Source organism: Petaurus breviceps, unplaced genomic scaffold (assembly GCF_028583685.1).
Source record: "Petaurus breviceps papuanus isolate PSGF00001 unplaced genomic scaffold, PetGlider_PUasm1.0 90617, whole genome shotgun sequence".
In the NCBI taxonomy this organism is placed as follows: Eukaryota; Metazoa; Chordata; class Mammalia; order Diprotodontia; family Petauridae; genus Petaurus; species Petaurus breviceps.
The window spans coordinates 1,557,952-1,571,757 of record NW_027187287.1 but is presented as its reverse complement, the minus strand read 5'-3'; the positions used below and the strand labels follow the sequence as shown (position 1 = coordinate 1,571,757).

The 13,806-nt window shown below is 39.3% G+C and overlaps 1 protein-coding gene and 1 pseudogene across 4 annotated transcripts in view; one reads left to right on the top strand and one right to left on the bottom strand.

The window, feature by feature from the left end:
- The window catches only part of CCDC57 (coiled-coil domain containing 57), a 340,926-nt gene that overhangs the window by 35,982 nt on the left and 291,138 nt on the right, over positions 1–13,806 (bottom strand). The gene's annotated exons all lie outside the window — the stretch shown is intronic.
- On the top strand, positions 9,572–11,874 carry LOC138142972 (nucleolin-like; annotated as a pseudogene).

The following is a 13,806-nucleotide window of genomic DNA, read 5'->3' as shown; positions in this document are numbered from 1 at the left end:
ATCTGGACAAAACTTTTACATAGGTTCTTGCAACACAGAGGACACTTGAAATTTTCCCAGTGGATCACAGCAACACCTAGGTCTATCTAAATGGAGGTGAGAACTTATTCCTCATTAGGACAACCAGACCAGCTTAAAAAAAAAAAAACAAACTCAGAAAAGACCCACTAAAGACTGTGGGGCTCCCTACAAGTAGTGAATTACTTGGGGTTTTCAAGCCATTAGGCAATAGTCCATGCAAGTGCTGTTGAGGGTCCTGAAGGAGGGGTAAATGGAGTAAATGGAAAGAAAGGTACAGATGTGAGAAATCTTGTGGAGGTAAAAATGACAAAATTTGGCAAATTGGATGCATATGTAGGATGAGTTAGAATGAGAAATCCAGTATGACCAAGGTTGTGAACCTCAGTGACTAAAGTATGGTGCTGCCCTTTATAGAAATAAGTATGAGGAATAGATATAGGAGGAGAAATAATGTAATGACAGCAACATCTACTAGCATTTGTATAGCATTTTCAGGTTTGCAAAGTGCTTTTACAAATATTATTTCATTTTATGCTTACAACAACTCAGGGAGGTAGGTATTATCTCCATTGCATAGGAATGAATAGACGGCAAATGACTTATCCAGGGTCAAGCAGCTCTACATGTCTGAGGCTGGATTTGACTTAAGTCTTCCTGACTCCAGGTTCAGTGCCACCTAGCTGTAATAAGAGGCGAGAAGGTAACTGTGACATATCCATCTCTATTCATCCTGTGGACCTTACTCCATCCTACCAAAAATGAAAGTATAGCATGGAGAGGATCCTATTCACTATCCTCTCTAGGCTATATACTCCTAACTCATCTCCTCAGGACTTTTGTGTATCATGCCAAAGACGTCTTTTCACCCTGGCAGCTCACTCAACCTGTGTAATAAATACTTCTAACGTTGGAAAGTAACCTTAGCCCCTTCAGCTTCTTTCTCTGATTGGCTAGTTCCTTCCAGAATTTCTATTTTAAGGAGGAAACTTAGGCCAAATATGTCTTTGTTCCTCTCAAGGTCGCTTTCCTGACTCATTTCCATAGGACTTTGTCTACCATGTCCCCAGCTGGAACCCTGCCCCTTTTCAGCTCCTTTTTGTCTTCCCCTATTAGTATGGAAGGTCCTTGAGAGTGGGGACTATCTTTCTACCCATATTTGTATTCTTAAGGCTTAGTAGAGTGCCTGACACATAGTAAGTACTTAATAAAAGTTTGATGTTGTTGATAGCTATTGCTATTCAGAAATCATCTGCTGGGAGGCATCTATTGAAGGCATGAGGTGACTGTAAAGCAGTCTGTAAGGACTCTGGGGTACATTGGAAAATTTTGCCTGCACAGATTCATGTGTCTGAATTGTGGTTAGGTTACAGTTGCACTAAGGAGTCAATTAGGAGCCAGAGGAGGTCAGCAGTATGTGTGTATTGGGGATGTGTTAGTGGAGGAGTTAGGCAGGGTGGGAGAGTGTTGGAGGTGAAGGAGGCAGTGTGGTTGGTGGATACAAGCCCACAATTGGCTATCAGGGAGAGGGTACAACACATCTTTCCACCTTTTGACTGGTTATTCACAGATCCTTTGCAATCATACCGCAGTCCCTTTGAAGCTATGCTTGGTCTCCACTTTGGACACCACAGTTCTAGGCAAAATGGTAGTCACCAATATTTTAGGGAAGCAAAATATTTCCTCATATCAATTCCCATACTCATGAAGGGGAGAGTAATAAACATATGCATTTATATGTGGCCAGGCCCAAGATAAGACCCTACCACCAGATTTCCATGTCCCTGTCCCAGGGTCTTTTCCAGCCTGGGTCCAGGTACTCCAGGATATGAACTTGCTACCTGCCTCTTGGATTCTAGGATCAAATGATTTTAATCTTTAAGAACAGGAATATAGACAGGACCTATGATTTCAAAGGTATGGAGAACTTCCAGGTAAATAAATTCCTCCATCAATACAGGTTGGCACCTTCTCTGTAGCTTATAGTCTTAGTTACCTACAGTAGGAAGAGGTTAAATGACTTGCCCAAGGATAGATAGCCAGATGTGTTAGAGGTGGGATGTGAATTCAGGTCTTCTTGGATGTTTTCTCCTCTAGGTTTTCAGGATACCACTCCCTCTTGATCCTCTAGCTATCTGACCATCCCATGCCACATGTGCTAACTGTGGATATTCCCCAGAGTTTGAACTGTAACTCAGAAAGACCAAGTAATTGGTCTTATTGCCTCAATACTCTCCCCTCCCAAATCCACCCTTCAATAAGCTGCTGAAGGGATTTTTCCTAAAATGGAGTCTTGACTAGGTTTCCTTCCCCCTCCCCCCCAAAACACCAGTACCTCCTTACTACTTCCAACATGAAATATAAAGTCCTGTGTTGGCCACTTCAAGTTCTTTCTGCCTTGGTCACTTTTAACCTTCCCAGTCTTCTTGTATGTCACTTCTGCACCCTCCACAAGGTAACTGAACAAGCCTGCTTGTTGTTCACGGTACATGGCTCTTCTGTCTTTGTGTCTTGGCACTGACCATTCCCAAGCTTAAGATACTCTCCTTCCTCACCTCCACCTCTTAGTTCCTCTGCTTCCTTCAAGACTGAGCTGAAAAAGTAACTTCTACAGGAGGTCTTTCTAAGCCCCTTTTGCTGCTAGTGCTTTCCCTTCTAAGATCACCTTCCATCTAATCTGCCCCCATGAAATAAAAAAATCTCCATTTAAGGAGGAAGCTCAGCTCAGAACATCTCTTCATTTCTTACCTGGCTGTACTTTTTTAGAACTCTGATTTTTTTTACTCTGATTTTTCTAGCTTGCCCCAGCTCAGGGAGCTTCCTTGGCTATTCCTTTTCTCTACTTTTTTAGCTTCTTTTTGTGTGTTGTCTTCCCCCATTAGACTGTAAACTCTTTGACAGCAGGGGCTGTCTTTCTTTTTTCCATGTTTGTATCCCTAGTGCTTATCACAGTGCTTGGCACATAAATACTTAATAAATGTGTACTGACTTACTGAAAAACAAAATAAAAAAAAACCCAACAAAACCTTTGGGTTTGTATCCTATGTGCCAAGTGCTGGAGAATGAGAATTTCCTTGTTTCTCATATCCTGACATTTTCTGCCAAAGATTCAGCTATGGAATTTTTTATTGATTCTGCTTTTTATGTAACTGGCCCTTAATTTCTTATTTGTGGGGACCCAAACAGGTTCTCTGCCCAAGAGACTCTGATCAAGGTGTCCAAGAAGAAAGTCACAAGGAGTGAGAAGCAAGGAGTAGAGCCTGTTGGGGCAGAAAGGAACAAGCCCCCAGGTAGGTGAGGTAGAACATTTCCAAATGTTTTACTTACTTTATAATACGGGAAAAGGGTAAGAGCAAAACAGCTGAAAGGAAGGTGGAGTCTCAGGAAAAGTGTAAGAGATCTAGCTTCAGATTCATGAGAGGAGTGGCTGATAACTGAGTAAGTCTTTGGTTTACTAATGTAATGGGTGACAGAGATGTTTGGAAGCATCTGGCTAAGTCTTTGTGTGGAAACTCCAATCTGCTTAAACTATAGGATTTTGGGGGGAGAGAGGAGTGGGCAGGAACATTTAAATTTTGTAAAGTCTGATCACCAAATCTCAGATCTTCAATCCCCTTCCTTCTAGATTTCTAAAAATTTTAAATATTAGGTAGAAAATGGTCTCATGGGGAACTTGATGAATGGGACAGTACCTCAGGTGTAGGAGAGTTTCCTGAGTCTTCCTCTTTGCTGAAAACTTTGCAAAGCAGATTGTATGAATCTTCTAGATGGGGAGAGGTTCTGAATGATAGCTCTCATAATCCATTTTTTCTGTTTTGTTTTCTTATCCCTTTCAATTAACTTAGCTTTTTCTGTACCTAGGAACTTTTCTAAACCAGTTCTTCCACATCACTTCTGAATCACTATCTAATCATTAAAAACTTTCTAGTTCTGTCTCTCATTGGCCTGCTTAGACCTACTACAACCTATCTTTGCCCCTGTGTGCTGAAATGGGATTATGACCTATGTATAGCAGACTCTCTGCTTATAGCTATTACTGAGAACTCCTGACTACCCCTGACTATCAGAATGATCACCAACAAGTGATTATATTGTTCAACCTCAGTGTCCATCACCTGTGTGTGATACACTGCAATCTATCAGGCCATGAGACATGGAAGCACTTTTGGAAGGGCTAGTAAAAGAAGAAAGGTGCCTGACCTTTTTCTTCCTTTTTTTCAAACTTTGTACTTGACTCTGAAAAAGCATTTACTTGGTCTGCAGAGGGTGTAGAAAGACAGGGTGGAGGGGAAGGGTTACTTTGGATTGTTCAGATATCATTAGGTTGGTTAACCAGTGGTTTTATTAATGCCATTATTTTCTCTCACTCTTTTGGCAGGCTGGATGGTAACTGATCTTCCCCATGTATATGGGCATCTTCAAGAAGGGTAGCCTTTGTGTAGAAAGTCTGTGGGTGGGGGGGCAACTCTGGCATCTTGGCCAGAATTTCTTTTGTCTGATCAAAGATGGATAACTTTTCTATGCTGCCAATTGAATGGAGAGAAGAGGCTGGAGGGGGAGAAAATTCCAAATGCTTTTGTGATGTTACCCTTTGAGTTTAGAAGGATAGGTGAAAAACTGAAAGGATTAGAAAAGCTAATTTGTTTGGATATTCTTGAGTTCTCCAGAAATGACTTCTGTTCCCTTCTGTTATGAACATAGACCAACTTGTGGAATATCCCTTTGAGTAATGTAAATCATATAGTAATAGGCTATTTCCCTTTCATCCAGTGACAAAGCTGCAAAACTCAAAAATGTCAATATAATCAACTTCTGTACTAAGTATTTGCCTATTTTTATAGATGGTGAAAGGAAGTGTACCTTGGTGCCAGAAGAAAACCTGGCAAAGATTTCAAGATCTTTGATGCTGCTTTTCTGTAACATTTAATTTTTTTTTTCCTTTTTACTGCCCTCTAGGAATTTTCCAATCTTATCTTTGATCTAGTTTAAAATTTTCCAAATACACACTTGCTAGCTACTTGCTAGCTAGCACTTCCTAGCTACCATATGTAGAACTGGTGCTTAGTATAGTGACCAGCATTTACTGGGTAGTCGATAAATATTTACTGATGTCTGAATATAATTTGGGAGCATCAAGAGAAGTAAAATTGGGAGTAAAACTCAATGTGTTCATATAATTTAATATAAGTTATCATTTTCTGGGTACTAAGCCTCAAAGAAAAATAAGTCAGTCTATCTTTGCTCCTGGAATGTGTTATTTAAAACAAACATCCCTGAAAAGTACTGACAAAGGAGCCATAAGCACCTTAGAAGAACTGCCTCCCTGGCACTTGTTTATATTAAGTTTCTTTTCTTCTGATCCCTATCTATGTCCTACATTTTCCATTACAGCTTCAGATAAAGAACTGAATTTTCAGGAGAAATCTGAAAGAGAGGGTGACAGCTAGCTAAGGGAAGTACAGGATCATTCTAGAATGAATGAAAGCCAGGAGATAGAGAAGGAAAAAAAGCAATTGAGCTGTAGGTCTAAGGTCACAGCTCTAAAGTTATGATCATATGAGCCTCGGAGGTGAACTTCAAATAAAAGTGAGTGATAGGGGCAGCTAGGTGGCATAGTGAATAGAGCACTGGCTCTGGATTCAGGAGGACCTGAGTTCAAATCTGGCCTCAGACACTTAACACTTACTAGCCATGTGACCTTGGGCAAGTCACTTAACTCCAAATGCCCTACCTTCCCCTCTCCAAAAAGCAAAAATAAATAAATAAATAAATAAAAGTGAGTGATTCAATGATTTAACCAAGCTCATGTAAATGACAGAAGGAAGACTAGAACTCAGATCTTCTACTTCTTGGTACAGTATGGTTCATTATAATATTTTGGGTATCTACCCTGGCAAAGGCAATAAATTATCTATATTGAAGTTATATGTCCAGAAAATAGCAAATCTGTTCTGTAACATCAATTAGGACATGCTAGAGAAAGGACAGATAAAAATGATTTGATTAGACTTCTAATTATAGAAGGCCATGGATCTAAAACCTATTTACAATAAAGAAGATACTCAGTAAAGCTATATAAGCCTTTCTGGGTCTTCTAATCAGGAACAGAATGGCCTTAACTAAAAGGTCGATGAAGTCTGGCTCACTAGGGTAAGCAGATTTAATAAAAACAAAATCTAAGAATGTGCAGAGGAGAAAAGGTGTTACTCTCATTCTTCCCTTCCCCTGGTTTTGGGGCAGCTAGGTGGCACAGTAAATAGAGTACTGGCCCTGGAGTCAAGAGGACCTGAATTCAAATCCAGCCTCAGACACTTAACACAAAAACTAGCCTTGTGACCTTGGGCAAGTCACTTAACCCCAAATGCCCTCCCTTCTCCCTTCCAAAAAGTAAAAAATAAAATTAAAAAAAAATGTATAGTTTTATTTGTGATTTAATTTTGTACCGGAATGTTTTTGCTTTAATAGACTCAAGAAATTTTCCTAGATCCTAACTCCAAAGATAGGATCTTGAAAGTTCCTATGAGATATCTCGGGAACTTGAATCTCCTATAGTTTTAAAAAGTGGGGTTTTGTATTATTGATCTGATACTTTCCTCTGCTCTACTGCAACATTAAGCCTTCAACAACAAAAGTTCCTGAGCACTCATTCTGCAACAAGGCTTGGTCCTTTAAGAAGACTTTTGTTTCAAAGAGCAACTGGGAGTCAGTGTGAAGGATAGCAGGCATATCAGTGTTCCTTCAGGAAATGAAGAGTCTAGAGAGTTTTGAAGAATCCTCCAAATCTTTTGGTATAGCACTTGCCAATTTCAAAAAGGAAATGATTTGACTAGAGTTGGCCAAGGAGAGTGTCTGTTCTGTCATCAATTAGGAGGTTAAATTATGCTCATTTTGATTGAAGTATGCCTAAGAATGAAGCAACATTTAATAGGAATATTACAACTCTCTTGAGGAGAACTAGCTTCCAACCACACTTAGATAAACTGTAATTCTTTCTTAAGAAGACATTAGCCTTTTACCTTCCCAACAATCACCCATATCAAAACTCCTTTTTTGAACTTGAAAAGCAAGCTGTTAAAATCACATGCTTATTTCAGCTCAACTAGATGGAAAGAAAGATTAAATTTGCACATCAAGTACAAATAAACATGACCTTTTCTGTAGCTTTCAAGTTCCTAACCAAAAGCATCTTTCAATTCAATATGATGCAAATGGATTAGAAATCCTATATCCAATGATTCAGATAATTGATAAACCTTGAGAGAACAAAAAAAAAAAAACAAAGAATCTGACTGCTAGAACCTTAGTACAAGGCATTTAAAATTGCTTATTTTAAGAACTATGAGAAGGTAGTGATAGCATTCTGATTAGACTTGTAACAAAAATGGCAATGTTAGGTTTTCTAGGGACATTATCAAGAAAACTTCAGAGAAACTTTTTTTAAAACTGAGAAATGAGTTTTTTTAATGTACTAAGTCACCAGGAATTGATAGCTTAAGTTTATACATAAATTTAGCAACACCAAGGCCTGGGTTCTGGGAATCTGATCAGCTTATTCCAGTCCTTAAAGGGGTTTAATGAGAGAAACATCATTTACAGAGCCAAAGCCTGTGATTAGCAAGATGATTGCAAATTATTACTTCCCAACTTCTAGCTAAGCATAGCAGCAAGCACCCCAGCATCCCTAGGGTGGCTGCCAACACAGATTCTTAGATGTGCTTTTCTAAAGGAAAGCAACTCAAAATGGGTTAACAATCTTGCTTTAATCAAACATATATCATTTACCTAGTTCAAGGAAAAAAGGTCAGCGACCCCAAACTTCAGGGAATACAGAGGTTATATAAGCAGACAAAAAAATACAGATCAGCAGATAGGCTTCTAACTGTCTGACCATTACATCCATACCTAGTCAGTTACCAGAGAGGGAAGCACCAACATCTGGGTTTTCAAAGCCAGGGGGCTCAATGGCTGCCCAGAGTCTCATCTGGTCAAATCACACAACTCTTCTCAAAGTGAGCCCCAAAACAAAATCTCACATCAGAGTAGATATGGCCTTCTCCTGGATCAGAGAATGTCACAGCCCTCTTGACCCACTGCACAATCAAAAAGCAACAAGGTGTGGGCATTCCTGAAAAGAAAGCTTCCCACCACAGGCTCTAGGTGACCACATTCAGCCTATTAGGGGGCAGAGTGTATTTTCAAATCAAGGAAGGTTCTCAGAATCATTTAAGCCTATCAAAGGGCCTAGGGGCAGGGAAGATCTTAGATTCCCATTCCCATAACAATAAGTTGCTTAATTCTTGGCCAGACCTAGGGAGAACCAATAGCTTTATAGGTTAAAATAAAAATCTCACAAATAATTCCTGAACGCACCATGTCTACCATTACAGGTTTTCAGAGATTTTCACTATTAAGGGAATATTATAGCATGAATAGAATTTCTTTCCCCAGCTTGGCTTCATCTTTAAGAGACATTATTATGTGGTAGAGATTATTATCTGCCAACTTCACAATCTTCATAAGATTCAATCTTATCACCCAGGTAAGAAAATCCAATATGCCATGCTCCTGGGTAAGATTTGAGAAGTCAGTGGATTTTCTTTCCATTCAAATTAGATCTTCACACTGGGCTTGTGGCTCTGTTACTTTTCCAGAGCCAAACTAAGGGAAGAATCTGGTAGAAATCAGCTTATCCATGTAGCTTAAGCCATTCAAATGTTAAAACTAGACTCTGACATCTCTCAAGTTTATAGAATTGCTATCTGCTTCTGAGTGATGTCAATTATGCAGAATTAATTGCTTTCTTCAAGTGGTTTTATCTCTTGATTTTGGTAAATTTAGTAATTTACAGATTCTGGAGGGCAAATAGCTAAGTGAATCAATTTGTATTTGCTTTTATTAATTTTCAGATTCTAAGATTCAATATTGAAGGCAATTTTTTGGGGGGGAGGGGAATCATTAGCTGGACACTATCACTTACTGGTAGTAGGAGAGGGAAAACCATTTTTTTTTCCTGGGTTTTATGCATGTGAATTATGGACTGACAAAATGAAGTAGCTGGATATTTTTATGGAGGAAAAATAGTTGCATTTTAAACTCATTGAACCTCTTTTTCATGTTCATTTCTGGGAAGCAATTTTTTCTCAGGTACATCTAGTGAGGAAGTTCAGTCTTTGGCAGTCTGCTATACATCAAACTAGATTGCTGAAATTTTCAAAAGTGTAGGCTTATATGGTATATGGTTAAAACATACTTTATAGAAAGTTTTGAAATGACAGCTATATTAATTTTAGGAGAAGTCTCCTGCATGTGCCTCAATTGTTATAAAATCCATGGCTTGAGTCTCTACTAGTAAAGGGCTGGTTATAGACAGACTCTTCCTCAAGCTCTCCACTGCCACTGAGTTGCCTGGGTCTTTGTTGATGGATCCATACTCTGTGCTCCCTAGTCACACATTGCTACCATGTTGAAACTTGGAACAGCTACTAAAAATCAAGGTTAACCAAAGAAAATGGATCCTTTCCCCAAAGTGATAGAAAACAGTGAGGATAAGGACATGTCAGAAGATGAAAAGGAAAGCAGTGAAGAAGAGGTTGTGGTCCCTCAGAAGAAGGTCAAGGTGGCTATGGCTATACCAGCAAAGAAGTTACCATGACCCAAAAATGTTGCTGTTGCCACCACACCTGCCAAGAAAGTGCTTACCCTGGGGCAGCTCTGGCCCTGCAGTCAGGAGGATCTGAGTTCAAATCCGGCCTCAGACACTTAACACAAAAACCAGCTGTGTGACCTTGGGCAATTTGCTTAACTCCAATCGCCCTCCAAAAAGCCAAAAAAAAAAAAGTGTTTACCCTAATCAAAGCTTTCATCACACCAGGCAAGAAAGGATACTGCTAAACCAGCAGTATCCCCTCTGCCAGCCCTCAGCTAAAACAGCTGACATCTTGACCAAAGGGGCAAAAATGAGAATACCAAGAAAGAAAACAGTGAAAATGAAGAAGTGAAGATGAGGAAGATAATTTTGAGTCACCCAAACTCACAAAAATGGAATGAGCTCAGGCTAAACAAAACTCTAAGGATGAGGAGAAGATCATAGTAATGAAGAAAGATGAGTGAAGAAGCAATGGATATCACACCTGCCAAAGGGAAGGCTGCTTCTCTGAAAGCTGACCTTGGGAAAACCAAGGAATCAGAGGAGGAAGAGAAGGAAGATGAAAATGGAGGAAGATGAGAAAGAAGAGGAAGTACCCATTGAAGAAGTATCAGGGAAGAGGAAAAAAGAAATGGGTAAATAGAAAGATCCTTGAAGCCAAGAAACAAAAATTGGAAGCTGAAGTGTCTACAAATTTCAATCTCTTCGCTGGTAACCTGAACTTCAACATAACATTTCTGAGTTAAAAACTAGTTTCTTTGCAAAAAAAGCCCTTGCAGTTGTGGATGTCCAAATTGGTACCACCAGAAAGGAAGTTTAGCTATGTGAAATTTGAGTCAACCTAAGACTTGAAAAAAATTCTGGAACTTAGTGGCTCTGAAATGAAACTGGAAAAGGCAAAAGAGAACAAAAAGATCAAGATGCAAGGACATTCTTCATCAAGAATCTGTCTTATAAAGTAACTTAGGAGGAAGTCAAGGAAGGGTTTGAAGATGCTTTTAAGTTTAGACTGGTCTGCACCAAGGATTGGACATCCAAAGGACTTGACCACATTGAATTGAAGACAGAAGCATATGTGGACAAGGTCTTAGAAGGGAAACATGGAGCTGAGATTGATGGTGTTAAGTCTGGACTACACAGGGGAGAAGTATCAAAGACAAGAGAATTCAAGAGCTGGGAAGAATTCCTAGTGTGTCAATAACAAGTCAGGCTCAAAGATACTAGAGCTGAATAATTTGCCTGTAGTGCCCCTGAAGAAAGCCTCCAGGAAGCGTGTGAGAAGGCAACATCAATGAGCTTGCTCCAAAACAACTAAAAGGTACGGTTCATTGAATTTGCCTCTTAGGAAAATGCAAAAGAAGACTTGAATTCTTGTAACAAAATAGAAATTGAAGGTAAGAGAGATTAGGTTGTAGTTGAAGGGACAGAAGATTGCTAATGTAAGCACCTAGGAGACAATCCTACAAAACGTTTTTCATCAAAGGTCTGTCCAAAGATATAACAGAAGAAACATTGAAAGATTAATTTCACAGCTCTATTGGTGCTAGAATAATCAGAGACTGAGAAAGAAAGGGTCTGTTTATGTGGACTTCAACTGAGAAAAAGATATTAAACCTTGAAAAAAGGCATGGAAGACGGGGAGATCAAGGGATACAAAGTAACTCTGGACTGGGCCAAGGTTGGTGGCTTTGGAGGTCACAGTGGCAGTCATGGCAGCACTGGTCACAGAGGCTTTGGTGACTGAGAAGGCAACTGGAAGAGGTCAAGGTGGTTTTGGTGGCAGAGGCTGAGGAAACTTTGGAGGTTGGAGTGGTTTTTGAGGAGGCAGAGGAGGAGGTGACAAGCCACATGAAAAGAAAACAAAGTTTGAATAGCTTCTTCACCATCCTCTTTTCCCCTGCTATTTCAATGGATTCTAGGGGTTTTATTCTGTCATCTAATCATTGACAGAGCCTTCTGAGAATATTCCAAGACAAACATGCAGTCCAGAGGTCTTCTTGGAAAAACCCCTGGATGACATTTCAAGGGAGAGTATTGGTTTTGACTGGATGGATGTTTTTGCAGAGATTAGAAAAGATGTGACTACCATTTTGTTTATGAGTTATCTTGAGTTTATGTTATACCCCATGTATAAAACCACTGTTTTTCTTTAGAAAAAAAAAAAGAAATCCACAGCCCCTGATAACAGCTTTGGACCTCTAGCTCCACCATAAAATTTAGCTTAAAAGACTTGGGGGCAGCCAAAGTTACTCAAGTCAAAGGTTCACATGATTGAGTCTTCATTTCATAGGAAACTAAGATGAAACATACTTTCCAGTAGCTTAAGACAAGAAAACCTTATAGGTTTAACTCCTCTTACTGTTACATTTCTTTGTTGTATCAAGTTTTTTGATGTTTTCAGCCTCAGCTGCATAGGAACAACTGTTTAATAAGGGTGTAAGTATTTATAATGTGCAGTGGGGGAAGAATACTCAAATTAATTCAGAAATCCTCAAAACACTGAAGAATAAGTATGTGTGTATACATACACACACATACAGATGTGACCAACAATAACATTGTCACTTGAAAATCAAGAAAAGAGCATAAGCTATGTGTGTGTGTATGTGTGTGCACATGCACATGTGGATTCTACACAGATACTTGCAAACACATTTGTGCCTCACTCAGCTATGTCACATATTTAAGCATATCACCTGGTGAAATTGCACTGAAACCTATCAGTGTTAGTTAGTTCTTCTGAATCTAAGTCAAAAACATCTCTGACCTCCCTTTCTTTCAGACACAGGACCCTTTCTTGCTCTGGTACCAAAGGAGAAGGCTGCTCTTACTCCCTGGAGTTGGCTGGCTCAGGAGGGCACACAGGAAGCAAAATGGTGGCTCTATGCAACAGCTGTCTTGACCCTTTTAAGAGATTCAAAACCACATGGGGACTTAGAAGGACTCCAGAATTCTGTGGCCAATTCTTCCACTTGATAACGACTTCCCACTGAAGTTGTATTGATTAATGCAACTTCTATAGTTTTTGGTTTGTATTTCTTAGAGGAGTAACTATCATGAGACTAAACAGTCCCATGTGAACTAAGAGAATGAAAATGAAATTTGGTTTGTAGTAATGATCTCCACTAGGAGTTTTCTAAGTGCTATATTCAGAAAATAATTAAGAAGGCCACAAGTGAACAGTTACAGATTTAGAGGTAATTGATAAACCTACATTCTAGTGTAATTTTCAAGTTAAAATGAAAATGATTACATTAATCTTTTTGTTTTTCTCTGCTTTTTCTTCACCTCCTTCTTACCACTGGCTCAGATCCACTAATCAAAAAATGGGGCCAGAGAAGTGGGGAGGGGGGGTGAGGCACCATGAAAGGAAAGGATAAGAGGAGAATAGGGAGGCTCATCAAGCAGCTTACACGTCTTTCAAGGCAGATTTTGTGCAGCACTGTCCTATAGTGTAATAGTTACCCTACAAGGGTAACTTGTAGCTCTGTTCCAACATTAGTAGACATATTTAGTGACTATGATTCTACAAGGATGTTTGTAACACAGTTACCACAGAAGAACAGACACTAGATAAAAAACAAAATATCAAACTAGGAACCTGCTGCTGCTGCAGGATTCACCAAAGGGCATGAATACAGCTAAACATTTATTGTGTGCCTTAATCTTTACAAAACCTTTTAACATATTAATTCCTTTGAGCCTAATAAGAACCATGCAAGGTAGGTGCCTATGGTTATTATTATGCACATTTTACAGAGGAAACTTAGGCTCAGAGAAACCCAGTGATTTGCCCATTGTCACAAGGTTAGTAAGTGTTAGAAGTGAGATTTGAACTCTCCATTCCCCTGACTTGAAGTTCATCACTGAAGGAATATTTGAAAGGGAACTTTTTAAAAGAATTGTTAAAGAGATGAGTGAAGAAACAAGGTCCTTTAAATGCAAACATTACAGCAAAAGTCAATAGAAAAAATATAGCCATGATGTAATTCATCTAACCGAACTACCATCATAAGGATCATAAGGAAAAAGTCGTAATTACCTGCTGTTCAGTGAACTGTGAATGCTGGGAGTATGTGGTGTGTGTGTGTGTGTGTGTGTGTGTGTGTGTGTGTGTGTGTGTGTGTGTGTGTGTGTGTGTG